Here is a 20,476-nt window from a genome sequence, read left to right as displayed (position 1 = left end):
GTTCATTTATTCATTTGCAGTAACAGCCTCGGAAATCAGTGGAGTGGTCTCTAGGAAGTAAAGGAGTAAAACAATTTTCCAACTCTCATAGTCAGAGGGCTAATTCAAATTTCAAAAGGAACACTAACTTGCTTAAAGTACCATAAAAAGAGAGAGAAAGAGAGAGACGGACAGAGTGGAAATTCCATCCTGCTTTAATCACTGGCCCCTGCAAGTTTCCTTAATGATTTCCAGCTGCCTCCATTTAGGCTGTTGCTTTGACAGAACTTTCATACAAACTTGGAACATTTAATGTATCAAAAAAAAAAAATTTTTTTTTTTTTTTTACTCTGCCCTTCACTGCATTCTAACCAAAAGCAGATTTCTCTTGGATTATGTAAGAATATGATGAGCTGGAAGGGGCTGGAGCAGAGCAGGGAGGCTGCCTCTGCTTTCTGCAGTCTCCACAAGAGGCACAAAGGAAAACGTGAAAACCCAAGGAGAGGCTCACAGCCCTGTAGAAAGCCAAAATATGCTTTTCCCTTCAACATACTACTGCATTCCGAAGTGAAGAGAGACTACTCAGAATTAAGCTAGCACAAAATGATTATGTCCCAATTCTAACGCAGTTAAAAATGTTAAATGTACTTGTCTGTGTATGTGCTTATGTCTGTGTGTGTGTAAGTTAGTATGGAAATATTTACGGTCAAAATTGTGCTGACCAAATAGTCTATGTCTCTAAGTTATCCATTTCTTTGCATGGGGGAGGGAGCAGAGAACAATGGAAACATAGATATACAATATCACAAAAGATGAGATATTAACACTTGAATAAGGCACTTTATTACAAATCATAAGCTTTCAGTTATAAGCCCCTTTAGGGTCATAATTTCCTTTCCAACAGTGTTGTATGCAGCAAAGAGTGACCATTTCTTAGTATTCTTTGTCTTGCCCCACAACCTCTAGTAATATTAATAACATCTCATATATGGTAGGTCTTCAACGGAGGCATGTTAAAGTAAATAAAGGGAAGCTTTCAGACACTGATGTTAATTAAGTAGTAGGATATATGGAAAAAGAAAACTGCTTGCAAGTAGATGAATTAATAGATTATTTCATCTTCCTGATCTCATGAATTTATGATTTATTCAGATGTCGTTTTCTATATAAAGATAGGTCTTATATTTTTGCTAACAGGGCAAAAAGGAACTTTTGTTGGTCTTTATGTTATTCTTTTAAAAACTATCCCAGACTACTGAAAATCGACTCTCCTTTTGAAAAAGAGTTCTATAAACTAATCTATTATTTCTTGTCTACTAGGTCAGTAAGGAAATACTCTATATATCTACCCCAAATCCTACATGTTGCAAACTGAACTCTTTGAGGGGAGGGGGTTCCTAACAATATTAATAAATCAATAATAATTTCCTATTTAAAATTGAGAAAAGGTATAAAGAAGACATAGGAAATAATAGCTAAGTCATTTCTTTGAGTCACTTCTCATCCTTATCTTCATTCATTTTGAAAAATATTTTTGAGTACTTGGGGTGGAGCAGATGTTGAAAATCCCATAGATTTTTCTCATAAATTTTATTTTCCATCATGTAGGGACATTTTGAGGCTCTACCTAAAAAGGCCCTAGAGATAATAATCTAGTTGGTTGGAAAGGATCCCAACTTTTGTCCTCAAGCTTCACGTGAATATCAAGCACACTGTTTTACTTACATTGCTTCTTTCTTTGAGGATTGTAAAGGGTAGAATTCTCCCAAGCTGCTTGGTGCTGTCCCTATTAAGGGCCTTGTTTTATTCATAACACATTTTTGAGCTTTAATTCTGAATCTTTCCAAGTTCTCCATATTATTCTCAAATTCTAGTGTCACAAACTGTATAGAGGGACCCTAATGTGGGCAAACACAGAGCTGAAAACAAACTCATCAGTTTATAGTTGCTGAATTTTGCCTATATATAAGCTCCAGTAATTGTGCTTACTTTTTAAACAATTTCACTATTCTTTTGATTCCTTGTGACTAATTTCAGGAGACTATCACCACAGGCAATCACTTATTTTCAAAAAAGTGTTCTGCAAATGAAAGCAATCAATAATATGGAATATGAGTATGTTATATCTGAGCTTGCCTTCCTTTTGCTCATTCTTTCTATACATTTCTACTCCTGCCATTTCTAATTTAATATATATTTAATAAGATATTATTAAAAACATTCCTGCGACACATTATTATTTTTTTCTTTCATGGTCTATGTGTCTTACCTTCTTTACCAGATTATAAATTTCTTGGTTGTAATGACGGTGCCTGGTTCTTCTTTGCATCCTGCTGTCCAGCATCTGGCACATAGAAAACATTGACAACGGTTTGTTGAGTGAATGAATGAAAGTATTGAACCTTGAACCCTGGAAGAAAAGTATAAAATAAATCTTCAAAACTTTAATAAATGGATTCAAAAACTGTTTCAGATAAGCTATTAGCAAGTCCTCAAGTCTAACACTTCTAGAAGGCCCACGAGGGAGGGTCAACATAACCTGGTAAGGGTGTAAACACAGCTGTTGTTCTCTCCCGGATATGATTAGTTTTGATTTATTGCACATGTCCACCTGCAAGGCTTCTCAGAGCACACAGAGTCATAATCTCCAAAGTCACCCAGTGACAAGTGAGTCCCTCAGCTCCATTGCTCACCTGGATCAGCAGCTCTCATTTATCTATCAGGCAGCTCAGAACTGCTCCTAGCCTCAAGGCCTGCAAACTCAGACTTTGACAAATCAAATAGGGAATAATTTACAATGTAAGTATCTTTTATAGAATAGTGAGTTATTTCTCTTCTTCTTCATTTTTTTTCCTCACAAAATAAAACCCTGGAATTTTAGGCCACTTGTAGATTTATAGTCAGTTTTTCTTCTTAACAGGATATGTCCATTATCACCTCATTGGTCACAAGGAAGATGAGGCAGGAAGTTGAAAGGGTCCAAATAAACATATCAACACTTCCCCCCAAAAGACTCAAAGCACGTGGGTTAGCTGCCTATGGCAATGAGCTGAAGATTCCAGAAGAGAGCAGGGAATACTCAATCTTGAAACGGAGGTAGCTATGTAAAATGTTAATAGGAAGGAAAGACAAAATAATCCACAAGGTAAGCTGTGCTCCCTGAGGAGTTAAAATGCTAAATCCTGAGATGCTAAATTTTAACCAGGCTTTAAATCCGATGAAATTATCTTATGCACCCATAATTTACCTCTTCAGTGAGATTTGTGTTTATTTCAAGCAAAATGGACAAGACTTGATACGTGCAGAGAATGTCATAAATGAAAAGCAGGCTGAACTATGTGATTCCCCAGTGGAAAAAGGGAGAGATGGGTGTAGTTATCCTACACAAACAACACCATTTAACAACACAGGGTTCCTGGATCAAACATACCTAGCAATTAATGTTCTCACCAGCAGAGAAAGGTTGTCGCCTTTCATCCTCTCTTAGCAGTCTCTGCAAAGAGAAGGAAACATTTCAAAATTCTATGTACCCACAGGTATAAAATATGCACGCCCACCCCACAGAAGGTAGAAGCAGCTACTGCTTTTGAGGTTTCACATGACAATTTTTCTCCATTACACAATACTACTACTTAACTGATTCTATGTATTTGGAAGCAAATTTTCTTTGGTGAAGACCATTGAATTAGGAATTAAAACTTGTGTTCAAGTCTTAGCTCAATCTCTTATTAAATGAATGATTTTTAGTAAATTACATAAGATCTCTTGATTTTCTTCAACAATAAAATAGGGGGTTAATGATACTTGCCTTAATCACTTCCCATACTGTTAAGAGAATCAAATGAGATTGGGTATTTAAATGTGCTTTGTAAACTCTACAGTATTATGCAAATATAAGATACTAATTGAATGCATTTGATAACATAAATGCTTTTCATAGGAATTTTTCTATCATCCTCTAAGATGGAAAACTGCTTTAAATCTTTCCTATAACAAGAGAGTATATAAATAAATGACTATGATATATAAAAAGCTTTCTTATGACTACAAACCACCTGTACCTACTAAAAACAGCTACCAAAATTATAGAGATAAGCAAATTCTTCCAGATAGTTCCCTCCTCTTGCTTCATTGAGCTTTGGGGAAATATTTTTTAAGTTCCAGTCTATTCCTTTTAACTGGTTTCTGATGTACATATGAATGATAACTCTCTCGATGCTCACTCTTTCCAGAAAGTATTTACTTAGAGAAAATTAGAATTTAATTTATACTGGATGATCAATACAGACCTTTATGTATGCAATACATCTAATACACCGCAGCCAGATTAATTTCCCTAGTCAGTGATTAATTGCCTGCTCTGTCCCTGGCGCAGGAGAAGATGCCTGGAATACAGCAGAAAGCACACTGGGCAGAGTCCCTGCCCTCCTAAATGTCAAATCCATAGTCTCATTTCAGAGCTCATCTTTCTCAACCTCTGTGACATTTGATTTTGTTGCCAATTTGCCTTCCTGCAGCTTTCATCTCTCTTGATTTTGAAGACATTATTATTCTTGCTTAATGTGGCAGACATCATTGGCTGAGCACTCCAACCTGGATTTCCAACCCTTTTCCTCATCACCTTCCAGCTATCGGGAGTGATGTAACATAGTTCTGACCAACTGGGTGTCAAATGAAATCTACCCTAATGTTCCTGCAATGTGTAGTCAGCAGTCCTCCTTCTTCCTCATTCCTTCCGTTAACATGTAGGTATGACGACTAGCGCTGTAGCCGCCAACCCGCAACCGTGGGGAAAGATCAAGAGAATGGCAAAAATCGGGGCTGATGTTGGCAATCTGTTTAAGCTATCCCCATAACTCTTCTTGTTCAGACTTCTTGCTTTGTGAGATAAAGAAACAAACTAGCAAAAAAAAAAAAATCCCATTTGTTCAAGCCACCATGGTCAGGTTTTCTATTCCTTGCGGCCGAATACATGTCTAATTGACACTTCTGATTTCCTTTTCCTTCTGCCCAATATTTATTTCCTCCAGAAACTTCACAATTTTCTCTGTCTGTTCTTTAAAGGTCAATTTTTAGCTCTCTTCCACGTATCCTCCCTGGGAAATCTCAATTTGCCTATTCCAATTGTTCTTTCATTAAGTTATTCAGCAAATAGAGATTTACGGAGACTACCATATTCCAGGTGCTGCTCTGAGCATAACCATTAGAGGAGTGAATGGTGAAGCTTCTACTATCATGGCAGTTACAGTGTGGGAGAAAAATACAACCAGCTAACTCTCCCAGTCGAAATCAGCACATCCTGCTAGATATTTTCATAACATCCTGTGGTTTTTCCTTCATATATCATATATTTTTAGTTATATATTTGGTGGTGGCATTTATTTTACATCTTTCTCTTCCACTAGAAAGTAAAGGAGTAATAAAGTCTTTTTATAACCGTCCTATATTCAGTATCTCACAGATTATCTAGCACATATTATGTGCTCAGCAAATACATGTTGAAATTTGATGACTTCTCTAGACTTTTGATTCAAATTACCTTCTGAGCATGTCTACCTTAATATTCTGCAGGGGCTTCAAGACCAAAGATCCAAAGTAAATTATATTTGCACTGAATTTCCATTCCCAGTTCATGGTATCACCAGAGATCAAAGTCAGAAACCTCCAAATCATTCTTACCATTGACTCATCCATTCTCCCTCATATCCAACTGGTATACAATTCCTCCCAATTCTACCAACCTACTATTCCTCCACCCTCCTCTTCTTCCTTGTTAGTACTGATCATCCTTCTTTACTGCAGACCTCATTATAATTGCATTACTACAATATTACTAATACAGCAGATTGCTCATTCATCTTCCTGTGTATTTAAATCACCTCATTATTAATGATCTTCAACTAATGAAGTATCGTACCCATTTACAGATCAGAAAAACTAAGGTTTCAAGAATTTAAGTAACTTATTCCAGGTCACCCAATTAATAGTAGCAGATATGGAATTTACACTGGTCTATATTCCTAACCAGGAGGCGTGGGAGAGACCTTCTAGACTGCAGGATGACAAACAAGCCCCAATCCAGCCACCGTAAATTATAAAGGTGTGTTTATACATGGATCACTCTCAGATCTCTGTGTACTTCTTGAGAACAGATAAAAAGTCTTCCTCATTTCATTCCTCCCCATCTTCTATCTCTTTCCCACCATGTTATTTGCTCCATTAGAGGCTATCAACTGATTTTTGAGATAAGGAGGAAGAGGAAGGAAAGATAAAGAAGGAAGGACTCCACCAAGGGAAAGAAAAGGAAGAGGATTCAAGGTAATAAGACAAGGCAAAAAAAAAGAGACAATACCAGAAAACTTAACTCACTTGGTTTATACTCTTGTTCAGAAGTTATGCCTTTGCAAAAAGTGTTGGCTAGAATTTTGGCTGATGTTTTACTTAGTTCAGCACAGGGAAAATTTTGACTTGGCTTTTTCCCCCAGGAACATTTATGAACAGTTAAGAGTTATATTAAGATGTGAAGTAAAGAGTCACTTCACATATACCCTTACTCAAAGTAAAAGTTAGCAGCTAAGTGCCACCGAGTAAATCACCTCTCCTCTAAAAGCTCTGCCCTCTCTCCTTCAAAATTACAGTCTAAAAAGCCAGATTGATTTGTCACATTTTTTTTTCTCACCATTTTGTGCTTTAAGAGTAATTTGGGACTGTATTTAGGGCTGTAATTTCTCCTCTGTAGCAACTAAAAGCCTTTCAATCTGATAATTAACCTACCATGCCATTTCACCCAAATAATCTTCTAGAAATTTACCAATGTACCCCCAAAACTTTTCAGGCTGGTTTTGCCTTGGCACCACTAAATCACTTGGTATCATGTTTCCCATAGGCAGTGGCTGAAATGAAATGTGCATACTATGTAATTGGAAAAAGATTCTGTCTCATCTGCCTCAGCTGTTCTTCCTTGTTGGAAAGGCAGAGGGAAAGAAGGCAGCAAGAATATCTTCCTGCTGACAGCTTAGAAGGCAAGCTATCAGCTCAGAGCCACATCAGCAGGGGCAGGCGGAGTTCCCTGAAAGCTTCTGACAGGGCCCTTCGACCTCAAGACCCTCATCACAGTCCCTTTATACTGAACCAGAAGAGTTTTCAGTAAAGCGATATGGCGTGCAATTCCAACACACATCTTAAGTGCCCCCTACTCACTAGCTCTATGCCCTTGCTCTTGTTCAGCTTTTCCCCCAAAATTTTTACCTCTAGCCAAAGTGCCACATGTGCAGGGAAGGAACATATTCTGTTTTTATTTTTTTATGTGCTTTCATAATCCTTGCAATAAAACATATTAAAATGAGAATCTTCCTCATTAGGCTGGAGTTTGTATGGGAGATGATTTAAAATTTTATAAATTTATAATCACTTTTATTTTTAGTTCTCTATTATTCAGAATTTAATTGTTCAATTCATGAAATAATAATAGCTTGCACTCATTGTGCCTTCCATGTGTCAGGCACTGATCTAAGTGCCTCATATACATTAATTTTGTCCTCAAAACTATCCTATAAGGTGAGTGCTCTTATTACCACTCCTGTCTTTAGAGGTAAGATATGTGAAACACAAAGGGTTAAATCACCTGCTCAGGTCATCAGCTAGTAAGCAATACCCATACCATCAATGTGTCCTTCCTTCTCTGTTCCCTTTAGGACCATTGTATCCATGTATTCTTTTAGAGAATGCATACCTTTAGAGAATGTTATCAATATATAGGTGAGATGCCATGAGGCATATCCCAAATTGTGGAACTAAGGGAAATAAAGTGGGTTCCAAGAATCCTTCAGAGCATGTAGTAGAAGCAGTCAGTGCTCCTGGACCATCCATGTGTCCCTTACTTTGCCAGCTTTCCTTGAAGTTAGATGGAGCCATGTCACTAGATCTGGGCAATGGTCTTTGAGCAGAAGTAAAGCCAAGTTAGAAAAGTATACTAGGAAGACAGAGTGTTCCACTGTATCAAACACCACTGATAGGTCAGATAAGGTGGGAATTGAGAATGGACTGTGGCAGCGGTCCCCAACCTTTTTGGCACCAGGAACTGTTTTCATGGAAGACAATTTTTCCACAGACCAGAGATGGGGGGAGGATGGTTTGGGGATGATTCAAGTGCATTACATTTATTGTGCACTTTATTTCTATTATTATTACATTGTAACATATAATGAAATAATTATACAACTCACCATAGGCTGGGGACCCCTGGATTATGAGATTTAGTAATATGGAAGCCATTGTTGACCATAAGAACAGTGTTTCAATAAAACTTTATTAGAAACACCCCTGAATCAGAACAAGAAACTAGTTCACTCGTGAGTATAGAATTTTAGATATGAAAGTTTGTCAGTGATTGACATAGAGTTAGAAAGCCTACATCCTCTCCTTCAAACCTATGCTGTTTTCTTACCTAACCCTCCAGAAGCCTGGTTTGCTTTTCCTGCTCCATTACATATCCACATACGTACATGTATAGGTCAAGTTGTCATAAATTAAACTTTTGGCCCAAATTCTTTACTCTTCTACAGTAGTGCTACACATCCATACCTTTATCATCGTCTCATGGTAAGTAGAGTGTACTTTAGAATCTCTTAACTTTGGATTTTGTCATATGATTTACTTTGGCTAAATAGACATTAGCAAAGATAACCTGAACAAAAGCACTGAAATTTGCTTCAGCAATTGGATTTGCCCTTCTGTGCATGTACATAGCCCCGCGTTAGTCCACATACACAGAGAGTTCACTGGCCTCATATAAATACACAAAGCTACCTGAATCCTGGAGCCAAGCCCAGCCTACGTAAGCCAAACTGCAGTCTACCTGTAGAGACCTAACTGAGAAATAATGACTTTTTTGTTAGAAGTCACTGAGGATTTTAGTGATTGGTATATGGCATTATTGTGAATACAGCTAACTGGGACACAATTTGAGGTAGAAATATTTCAAACATCCTTAAAAAATATGGCACACAGTTCTGCCTGGACACTTCTGTAATTACAAGCTTCAGAGTGATCCCAAAATGCCATGAAGGCACTCTACTCAGTACCCACATCCACACGGTAAAGTTGGTTCACTCTCCTTTGAAAACTTCAGAGACTTTAAGAACTGAAAGGGACCTGAGTAGTCATGTCCATCCACCTCTTTTCACATCTGAGAACACCCAGGAGGGAAATGACATGTCAAACATCACATTACTAATCACAGAGAACAGCAATTGGAAGCCAGATTCCTGACTGTTATTTCAGTACTATTTCTACTGTGTCGCACTGCCTGTCCTAATTCCAAACTGAGGACTGTCAGGTTGAAGCTATATTCAGAAACAAGAAATCTAGGATTCAACATGATAAACACTCATTTTCTTGTCACCTACAGTATCCTCTTTCCCTTTTTCTAAGCCCCTTTCTCTGCAGTGTCTGAACTACTACCACTACCATACACACACACACACACACAGAGTCTTGAATTTAGTCTTTAGTTTTTGATTTGACTATGATTCTACATCCTTCAAAAATCTCTGTTCAATCAATAATTAGCATACATGTTTAAAATTTTTCATTAGAAGGTGTTATAAAAAGTGGTGTGCCCAAAAGAATCATAAAGTTATTGAGCAAACAACTTCATTTTACAGGCAATGAAATGAGCCCTAAAAAGGTAAGATGACTTACCCAAGGTCATACAAATGGATAGCAGGAAAAAATCCTTACTTCTCTGTAGACTCCTGACTTTTCTATTAATACCTCCCAAACCCTATCAATTAAAACCAGTAATATATGTATATTTGTGCCTTGGTGATTATTAACCTCATTACTTCAGGAGAAACTAATTTTACATTATTTTTCAATATATTGTTTCTATACACATCTCTTTCTAGAATGAAAATAGAAGTTTTCATAGTAGAATTTAATTCAAATGGGATTTCAAAAGTCAACGTGACATTAACTCTTTTACAAAGATCATCTCTCAAGAGGATAGTCGAGATAGCAGTCTTTTCACTGATGGGTTTTGAAACAAAAAGGTATTTTATATACTTAAAATGCATCTTTCATCTTCCCATCTGTAGAGTTCAATACTTTCAAAAACAACTCATTAATTCTTTCTTACCTCTTGTCTCCTTAGAAAAGAAGAAAAACTCAAACACTCAAAGGCTAAGTCATTTGCCAAAGGTTGAACAGAAAATCACCAACTTAGTACATTACCTCTAAAAGGTCTTGGTATGAAATTCTACCTATAGTACTACTACTAATAACTCCCACAAAGCTAGCATTCCCCGAAGTTATACTGTATTCTACACACCATATATGATTTTATATGTGTTAACTTATTCTATCATGATGGTAATCTTAGTACGTAATATTATTATCCTCATTTTAGAGATGAGGAAGACGAATCTTATAGGAGTTAAACAACTTTTCCAAGGTGACACAGCAGAATGAACATGTCCAATTGCTGGCAAAGAAGTCATGTCTCCAAGTATTACCAGATGAGGGGAAGGAAAAGATCTTGACTACAGCATTGAAATACTGAATAAAATGGTTTCCGAGGTTTTCATGGTGGATTGTTACAGGTACATGTATCTATTTGTTCAGAGGACTGTGAATCTGTTTGGGTTTGATCTACTTCAATGGCTTTGAGCTACTTCATGAAGGTAAATTAAAAATTAGCCTTTAATGTTAGAAGTCAGAATGGCGGTTTCCTGTAGAGAGAAAGGAGGGTTCATGACTGGGAGGGAAACATTAGGGCCCTTCTTCTTCAGTGCTAGTGGTGTTCTATACCTTGTTGGAGGGGGTCATTATATAGGTGTGCTTCTTTTGTCAATATTCATTGAGGTGGACATATGATTTGTGCAGTTTTCCATGTGTATGTCATATATCATTAAAGTTCATTTAAAATTAACCTTTGAAAATGTCTAAAAACATATTTGGAATAGATATACTGTATACCTCTGAGAAAACTGTTTACATTTACCTGCTGTGAAACAGGCAAGGCAGTGTAACACGTTATGGTTATGGACTTTGAAGATCATAAGTCTTGTTCATTTCCATCCCAGTTAAGGATTTCTAAGCCTCACTATTCTTGCCTATAAAAATAAAGGTACTGAGATCAATGAGGTCTGTTATAATATTAGCTATGTTCTTTGTTATTTCATCCTCCAATTAAGGTTTCTGTTTGACTTGTGTGTTAGTCCAAAAAAACGACAATAAGATGCAATTGAATATGCAATAGATTTTGGGGGGAAACATCAGAGGGGGCTTGGAGAGATGTCCAACGGCAACATAAGTGTGAACCTTGCAAAGGCGAGGGGACAAGGTGCATAGAAACAGACTATACTTCAAAAGAACCAGGTTCAGGGAGAATGAGAAATATTGAATTCAGTTTTTTGTTTTTTTCTGTTTTTTTTTTTTTTCTGAGACAGAGTCTCACTTTGTTGCCTGGGCTAGAGTGCCATGGAGTCAGCCTAGCTAACAGCAACCTCAAACTCCTGGGCTCAAGCAATCCTCCTGCTTCAGCCTCCCAAGTAGCTAGGACTACAGGCATGCGCCACCATGCCCGGCTAATTTTTTCTATATATTTTTAGTTGTCCAGCTAATTTCTTTCTATTTTTAGTAGAGACGGGGTCTCGGTCTTGTTCAGGCTGGTCTCGAACTCCTGAGCTCAAAGAATCCACCCGCCTCGGCCTCCCAGAGTGCTAGGATTACAGGCGTGAGCCACCGCGCCCGGCCATGAATTCAGTTTTGACATAATGATCTTGAGGTGCTCTTTAGACATCAACCTTGAGACATCAAAGAGAGATGTGAGTCATAGGTATGCCAGAGTTGTACGTTTGTGAGTCACCTGCATATGAGCAGTAATGGAAGCCAAAGGCATAATGAGAAAGCATGAGAACAGAGCACCAAATGAAAACAGAAAAGGGCTTCAAGCATTGAAGAATTCTGATATTTGAAGTCAGGAGAAAGAAGGATGAGCCTGCAGAGATAACAAGTCAACAAAAAGATAGGAAAAAAAGCAAAAAAGAATTGTGTCCAGACAGTCAAGGGAAATAAGAAATGATCAACAGTGACAAATGCAGGAAGGCCAAGTAAGAAGAGACCTGGAACTGTCCATCAGGTTTAGAGACAAGGAGGCCTTTGTTGATCTCAATAAGAATGATTACATTTCGGTAATGGGGACAAGCCAATCCTCCTACATGATGATGGAGGGGAGGCGAGGAAGGAGATGGAGATAGATAGTGTTCAAATATAAAGTGCAAGTAAATAGATTGGCCGTAGGAAGGATTCAAACAGCTCCTCTATTAAGCAGGAGGAAAAGAGAATAGATGAGATACAGATAAAGGCAGTGACAGAAGTTTGGAAATGGGAAGATGAGAGATCTCAATCTTATCTAATAGCTTCCATTTTCTCTTAAAAATATTATCTTCTGAGAGCAATGGAAAAGGTGGAGAAGTTGGAGGATTACAGAGAACAGAGTTTGCAAAAATCTTTTCAGAAAGTGAGGGTGGGAATTGAACAAAACATGCAGCAAGTTAAAAGGCCCATTTGCTGTTGTTGAGTCTACATTTACAGTAGATCCAATGAGCCCTTCTGAGTAGATCCAATGTCACCATGAACTGTTAGCTACAAGCACAGGAAGGGAAGATTATTGGGTTGATCTGGGGCTGGCTTTATGCCAGATGGGGGCAAATGAAAAGCCAAAGGGGAATGTATTAATGATACTGGCCACAGCGTTACTGAAATAATAGTGCATGGATTCGTGGTTGAGTAAATAAAGGAAAGGAATAATGGATTGAGAGAATGCTAGGAATCATGGAGAAAACCCCAGAACCTGAATGTTTTGACCTCTAACATTAAACAGCTCTTCCAAAATCAATGGGTTTGGTTCTCAAGAAAAAGCATGTTACACATCTTACATTTGAAAAATTAACTACATTTATGTTAGCAAACACAAACAAAAAACTTCCCTTGCCTTCATTAAGCGTATATTCTAGGGAAGTCAGACTAACAATATTTGCCATAGAGAAATACTATCCAATAAAAATATAATGTGAGCCATATATGTAATTTTTAATTTTCTAATGGTCACATTAAAAGAAGTAAAAATAAATAGATAGGCTTGCCAGATTTTTTTTTTAAAATCAGGAAAATATTTATACTAAAAAATTATTCCTGTTTATCTAAAATCCATATGTCAAGTTAATAAATCTTAAGTGAAATAAATATTAAGACTGTTTCTTGTGCTTCATTTCAACATATAACCAAAATAAAAACTGACATATTTTAATTTTTAATTAATTAAAAGTAAATAAAATTAATTCAGTTTCTCATTCACACTGGCCACATTTCAAGTGCTCAGTAGCTACATGTGGCTAGTGGCTACTGTACTGGGCAGCATAGTTCTAGACTATAAACACCTGAAGTCGTAGATTGATGTTCACCTCTATAAAATCCCAATTGACTAACAATATCAAGGCTCCCTAATTACCACCAACAGAAGGAGATACATTTGAATAGAAATGATGTACAAAAGATAGATGATAATGAGCAGAGAAGTACAATAGCTTCTAGAAACCCAAGAAATTATACCCTTTGGACAGAAACTTATATGGAAAAATAGTACTTAGAGAAACAGTTTCATAACCAGGGAATCTAAATATATATATGTATACATACATATATATATAGTGTACTACAGCAATATATACAAACAAGAGATGTGTCTTTTAAGGAAGTTTCTATCCCAACATGCTCCAGACTTTTTTTCCTGCATTTTACATGAAGCTTGATTCCCAACATGAATATATATGCCATAGAAACAGCACCAGAAACTCCATCTCTGTAAAGACTGCAAGGACAAACTCTTCCTAAAATTTCACAGAGCAAAGATTTGTGAAGTTGAGTATCTCTGACAAGAATGACTATTTTCTCCAAATTCTCTCAGGGTGTTTTTAGTTTTCCAAAGTAAAAGGAACCTGGAAATTATTGACTTCATGGTGGAGACCCAGAAGAAGAGTAATGGCAGGTGGAAAGCTCTCAAAAAGAAGGCCAAAGCTGTCCCTTTCCTCAGGGAAAACAATCTGAGTCTGATGGCAATGCAGTCATTTTTTCCCTGCCATTCTTTCTACCTGCAGAAGCTGTGCTCTCCTAGAGCATTTATCAGGCAGCTCTTCTCAGCAGAGAGAGCTCTGCATGAATTCTAACCCTGCAATATGATCCATCTTGGAGGGAGGAAAATATAATGAAAAGAGAAGGGGAGATAATTCTTGTATTGATGTTTACATTTCCCAGAACATATAAAACTATCATTTAAAATTAATTGCTCACAAGACCAGGATCTCACTGAGAAAATGTTGCTTTGTTCAGAGAGGAGACTGACCTGGAGCCCCTTTGATTTGGAGACACTGTTTTAATTATTCTTCTGTCTTCACTTCTCAAATGAACCCCCCTTTAATGATTCCGTTTATAAAAAGTTCTCCTCCTTTGAATTTTCAGTCTGCTGGAGTTTAGAACTCATTATATCATTTTTAATTAGTAAAGAGGTTAAAATTTCTGAACTGCCAAAACAATTATTTTTTTTCCACTCTAGTAATGGATTTTTTTCCTATGACAATTATAGGACAAATTTCTAAAGCTTGAATCTACCTGTAGTGGTAAGGTTAATGTCCCAGGTTGTGTGGGAGGATGGTATAAAAATTTTAATGATCTTACAGTGGCTGGGTAATGCTTGAACACTGGAAGAATGACAGCCAAGGTACACTACTCACTGGTAGTTTATTAAGGCATGAACTCAGGAGCAATACCTGAAAAAACGATCACTATTCAGTGAAAAATCACTTACTTCCACTACTTAGAAGAGAACCGACAAGTTACGAGTTCTTGAATATATTCAGCACATAATGATAACTCTTCTTATCCCTTTTTTTTCCTCCTTAATCTCCTAAACCAGTGTAACAACCCTACAGGAAGATAACATGGTCTAGCATGGAATTAGAGTCCTGGCTGGAAAAAAATTCAACTGCCCTTTATCCTAAAAATAATGACTACCAATTCTGTCTTACAGCTACAAAACTGTTAGAAGACAATTCTCTGTGGGTTTCACATTTTTGCACATTTTGCAAGAGCAGCACTAAATTGCTTTTTTATTCTGGACTATATTTTCAAGGATGTTTGTACAGTGAACAGCCTTAGAAGAAAAAGATGCTATCTTCCCCCTGGAACAAAGGGCAGGCATGCTTATCATCCAGTCAAGTAAAGATAATGCCTTCCTGTAAGCAAATATAGGAACACTTACTTTCCAGTGTAGAATATTTGAGTTCGCTAAACTCAGGGTTCCTCTCCTGGAATGTAACTCACCGCATGTGCAGATGTCATCTGGCCCTTTTTTGCATCACTCTGTGGTGCTTAAAGAACTGGCAAAAAAATGCTTATACTCTGGCCATTGCTATTACTATATAATAAACAATTTTTTGTCTCTTACCTGGGAGTCTTGTGTCTTTTTTTTTTTTTTTTTTTTTTTTTTTTTGAGACAGAGTCTTGCTCTGTTGCCTGGGCTAGAGTGCTATGGCATCAGCCTAGCTCACAGCAACCTCAAACTCCTGGGCTCAAGCCATCTTCCTACCTCAGCCTCCAGAGTAGCTGGGACTACAGGCGCATGCCACCACGCCTGGCCAATTTTTTCTATTTTTAGTAGAGACGGGGTCTCACTGTTGCTCAGGCTGGTCTTGAATTCCTGAGCTCAAGCGATCCTACCGCCTCAGCCTCCCAGAGTGCTAGGATTACAGACATGAGCCACCGCGCCCGGCTGAGTCTTGTGTCTTCTACTAGTATCCGGGCTGACTTGTTAGTTTATAATCAGGGCAAAAATCTCAAATCCTTCATGGTTCTTGATAAGAATCAACTAGAGACAGTTTCATAGAGACAGACTTTTACCACTCAAATGCTTACGGCTGAAAGTCTTTCAAGCTAAGGCTGCTGGAGAGGGCTAGAAAGTGAGGGCTTTCTAGAGCACAGATTCTCAACTAGTTGCAGCACATTACTGCAAGCTCTGCCTCAGTGTAGAGTAGTGGCTTAATGTGTAAAATGTATCTTTGTTGCAACTGAGGACGTGTACCATTATGACGATGTCCACCAGACAAAATACTGAGCTGACCCGACCATGCAGTATAATCGAGAGTATACCTTTTTGAGGGTAAAAGATGAGGAGTTAAACTCAATCCAGTACGAAAGGAAGGCTGAGCATTTGCTGGAATGTGTGAGGATCTTGCTTACTGAATGTAAAAGTATTATCAGAGCCTTAGAAAACTTGTTTCAAATAAGGTCTGAAGCTGAAGGGTGACTAGTTGGGATGTGGGGTAATTTCAGGAAGTTTTGTTTAGTTTTCCAAAATTTTCCCTTTTTTTTAAACTGCTATTCACCTTTTCATCTTTTCAAGTATGCTACCCACACCCCATTCAAAAGTGTGCTACAAAACACAAATGACACAAGCCACAGATCTGCAGTGTTTCCAGCCATGCATTGGGTTGGGGTTGCCAAGCCCAGTATTCCCAAGAAAATCCCCTGTGAAGTTGATTCCCATAGGAATTTATAGGCCAGAACAAGGTCTAAACACAGAGCTGAGCAGAATAAATAGTACTTACTTGGCATCATCATTTTAGAAGCAGCAGGAAAAACTTTCTCTTCAACCCTCTAAATTCCCCTCTAATTCTCAAAACTAGTCCAGCCTAGGTATATGAACACATTTAAAAATGTATTTCCCTGAGGTCAGCCCCAGACCTCGTATATAAAGCATTACCAATCATACCTAAGGGGTGAGAGACACGTGAAGAGAGAGAGACAGTCCTTGCCAGAGGGAGACTTGCAGGAGAAGCTCTTGGACCTCTGGAGAGAAATCCCAAGACAGGAGAGGGATTGCACAGACCACAGGTGAGAAGAGACATGGTTCAAGAAGACCCAAAGACAAATCGGCTTGACTGAGCCCATTCCTGCCCTGCCCTACGAAGTTATGCAGCCAACACTCAACACTAAAGGTGGTGAACTCCCTGGGTGCCAGTTAGAACACATTGCTGCTATCAGACATTTTGGTTTCCTCCCTAATAGTAATGTCAAACAAACAAACAAAACAAAACCCAAAAATCCAGCCTCTGGGTCCATGAAGTCATACAGGGTGAGCTATAGGAAGTGACCTCTTCTGACATTAGCTGGAGAAAAAAGAAAAGTGATTTCTCTTAGGAATAACTTCATTCTTCACCTTTGCTTAAATGTAGGGAAACAAAAATATATTTTAATTTAGGGGAATGCACTAGGTGACTACCTGCTACGTTTATAATTTTACCTTGTAAAGGAAAACCCTGCTGTCTTTCTACGAAAGATGTCTTAAATAATAAAGCCCTTTTCAGGAAAGTTCAATGTGAGGATTGGCTATACGTTTCAGTGAAGACTTTTGACCTCTGGGAAATATAAGAAGGAACATCCAGAAACAGCAATAATAGATTTTCTGTCTTTTAATCCTGATGGGAAAGCTTATTTTAAAGGATTTCAATTTTTAATGAAGGTATACAAGAGATGACAGAACTGATTAACTGCTAAGAGCTCAATTCTTCCCCAGCTATCTATTCAGGTTTTGATTCCCTATTAAGATTCAATACTTAGGTCCACTAGCGAGGGAAGGAAAGAAAATAATGTCTCTTACTTCAAACTTCTAATGGCCTCCAACTCTGCTTTGCCCACTTTAAGTAGATTGCTTGGTTTGGCTACTTACACTGTTTTTTCTGGAAACCACTCACACTTCTTCTGGGTTGCACTCCTAAACCACTGGAAGTAGTCTGCCTGGGAAGGAATTAGAGTCCAAGTACTTTTTTATGGCTTTATTTTACCTACTCCTTTTGAGCACCCTGAGCTTTAACAAACACAGAAAACAAATTTATTGACCATCTTACAATTATGTCCTACAGGAAGATTTTGTTGTTGCCTACCTCCTTCTTTCCAAGTTTTACTGCAAAAGAATAAACACTGCCGAATCCAGCTGGTGACTCCTATGGAAAAGTTTACCACAGAAACATTTGCAATCAGTTAAGACTTTGGTCCCATAATGCTTAGCAAGAAAAGCTGAAGACCATTCGGAAGGGAAATGGAATCCAGGCACCAAGCCTTAGAGCTAAGCTTTAAAAAGTCACTCATGAAAGATGTGCACTTTTCACATTGTTTGGTGCCTCTGGTGTACGGAGACAACAATGGCTTTAAGAAGATTGTATCCACTAGATTTGTGTCTGCATCTGTAAAGAACGTTATTGTCCCCTTGGCAGCTCACTGAGTCTTGCCCACATCTGTTTCTGCTTTCATTTCTATTGCCCTGTTCATTTCTGGCCAGGAGTCAAAAAGAACTGCAAGTTTATAAGTGCCACGGAGGCAGGCATATGGTTGGAGGAAATATTTTTCCTTTTATTAAGCCCGTATTTCTGTTTCGATTTTTTTTCCTATTTTTCACTTAATTAGGAGCAATCACAATGGCGTGGAGGTTTTCATTAATATTCTGGAAAATGACATTTTAAAAGGGCAATTTAGAGTGATATAAATGCTTACAAACTTTATTTTTACTACCAAACTACAGATCATATTGAGGGGCAGCTCTTTATTGAAAGCCCATGGACTTTAGAGTTAGGCAGAGTTAATTCTGATCCTGGTACTGCCACCTACAGCTGTCTGACCTGAAGCCTAGGTTTTCTGATCTGTATAGAGGTGATGAGAAAAAAACCAATATCTTTAGGTTGCTGTGGAGATTAACTATCAATGCACGCTAAAGGCTTGGGAAAGGGGGAGTATTATCGATGAAGAGTAGCTCGCATTAATAGATTGCAGCAGTGAAATGCAACATTCTGGTCACACTCAGCAATTTAAAAAAAAAAAAACTTGCTGGTTATCATCTCTACGAAATCTAATTATTATGTAGTGGCTTTCCATTAGGCCCAGTAGAATGTCATTGCTAACAATAAAGGATGTAAAGGCTTACTGAGGCATGGAAGTTTTATTTGCTTAGTGTGGGCGAATGGGCCCAAGGACAACACATTTATGTTTGGGGAAAAATAAACAAATTCCTATAAAAGCCAATAGTATAGTAAACATATCAGAGAAAAATAGAACACTGATAGAACATGAAAATAAGTCCTGGTACCAGGAATAAGGGAAAACAGTGATTATCTACTGAAAATCAGATAATAGATCTAAATAAAACAGATAACAAGGTTAGCCAAAGGAAACCATTCTCCATCTCTCTCCTCTACTATTCTCTTGATTATAATCAGCTTTGGCTCTTAACGGAGGGGGAAAAAAGGCAGGCTCCAGCTAGGTAAAGCCAATGGCAATCTTTTTTCTCTCTTTTCTTTTTTTTTTTTTTTTTTTTGAGACAGAGTCTCACTCTATCTCCTGGGCTAGAGTGCTGTGGTGTCAGCCTAGCTCACAGCAACCTCCAACTCCTGGGCTTAAGCAATCCTCCTGCCTCAGCCTCCTGAGTAGCTGGGACTATAGGTGCACACCACCACACGGGGCTAATTTTTTCTATTTTTAGTAGAAATGGGGTCTCGCTCTTGCTCAGGCTGGTCTGGAACTCCTGACCTCAAGCGATCCTCCTGCCTCGGCCTCCCAAAGTGCTGGGATTACAGGCGTGAGCCACCGCACCCAGGCCAACACCAATCTTAATTAACCATTTAAGATTGGTAATTAAGACAAATAGATTTGTCTCAGAATGTCAGTTTTGCTCTATAAGCAGTAATATTAAGCAAGAAGACTTATCTACACCCATCTAGCTCAATCATAAACATAAAAGACACCAAAGTCTAAAATAAAGAATTTGAACAAGATTTAAGAGACAACAACATTTTAGGCATTTATTTCACTTCTGGAGTCAAGCAAAGTTGAGTAAGAAATATTGTACTATTTTGATAGGATTTACGCACCTAGCTGGATTTAAAGGTTACTTCCTCTGGGAGGGTGATGGTGTTTGCCGTATCAGGGGAGATATTTATCATTCTTATCTTTAAAGCTGTGATTATTTTCTATACTTCCTAACAATTTTCCAGGTACCCCAAAGACAGCCACATTCATCTATATTCTCTAAAAATATGTTTTGTTTCTTCTCTCTCTCTCAGGTGAGGTTGACTTTCATATAGGAAGATAGGGATTCTGCTAAACATTGGAGTCTTTCCTTTAATCAGTTTTCTTGTCTCCTATTTGGTATTACTTACTTCCCTCTGGGTCATTTCAATGAAATTACACCTCACCGTGCCATTCTGAATAAAGGAAAAGAAGACTATGAATTAATGAAGTTTGGGTAATGTAATTCTTTTAATGAAATTCAGGCTTATTGCTTTAAAGAACCTATGGTAATTAAAACTAGACTGAGAACTGCTTCGTTGAGATTCAAATTTAATAAATAACGAAGCAAGATTTGCAATTAGAATAGCATATCCAGGCACCA

Source organism: Eulemur rufifrons, chromosome 29 (genome assembly GCF_041146395.1).
Source record: "Eulemur rufifrons isolate Redbay chromosome 29, OSU_ERuf_1, whole genome shotgun sequence".
NCBI lineage: Eukaryota > Metazoa > Chordata > Mammalia > Primates > Lemuridae > Eulemur > Eulemur rufifrons.
The sequence above is the reverse complement of the archived record's forward strand: the minus strand, read 5'-3'. Positions refer to the sequence as shown.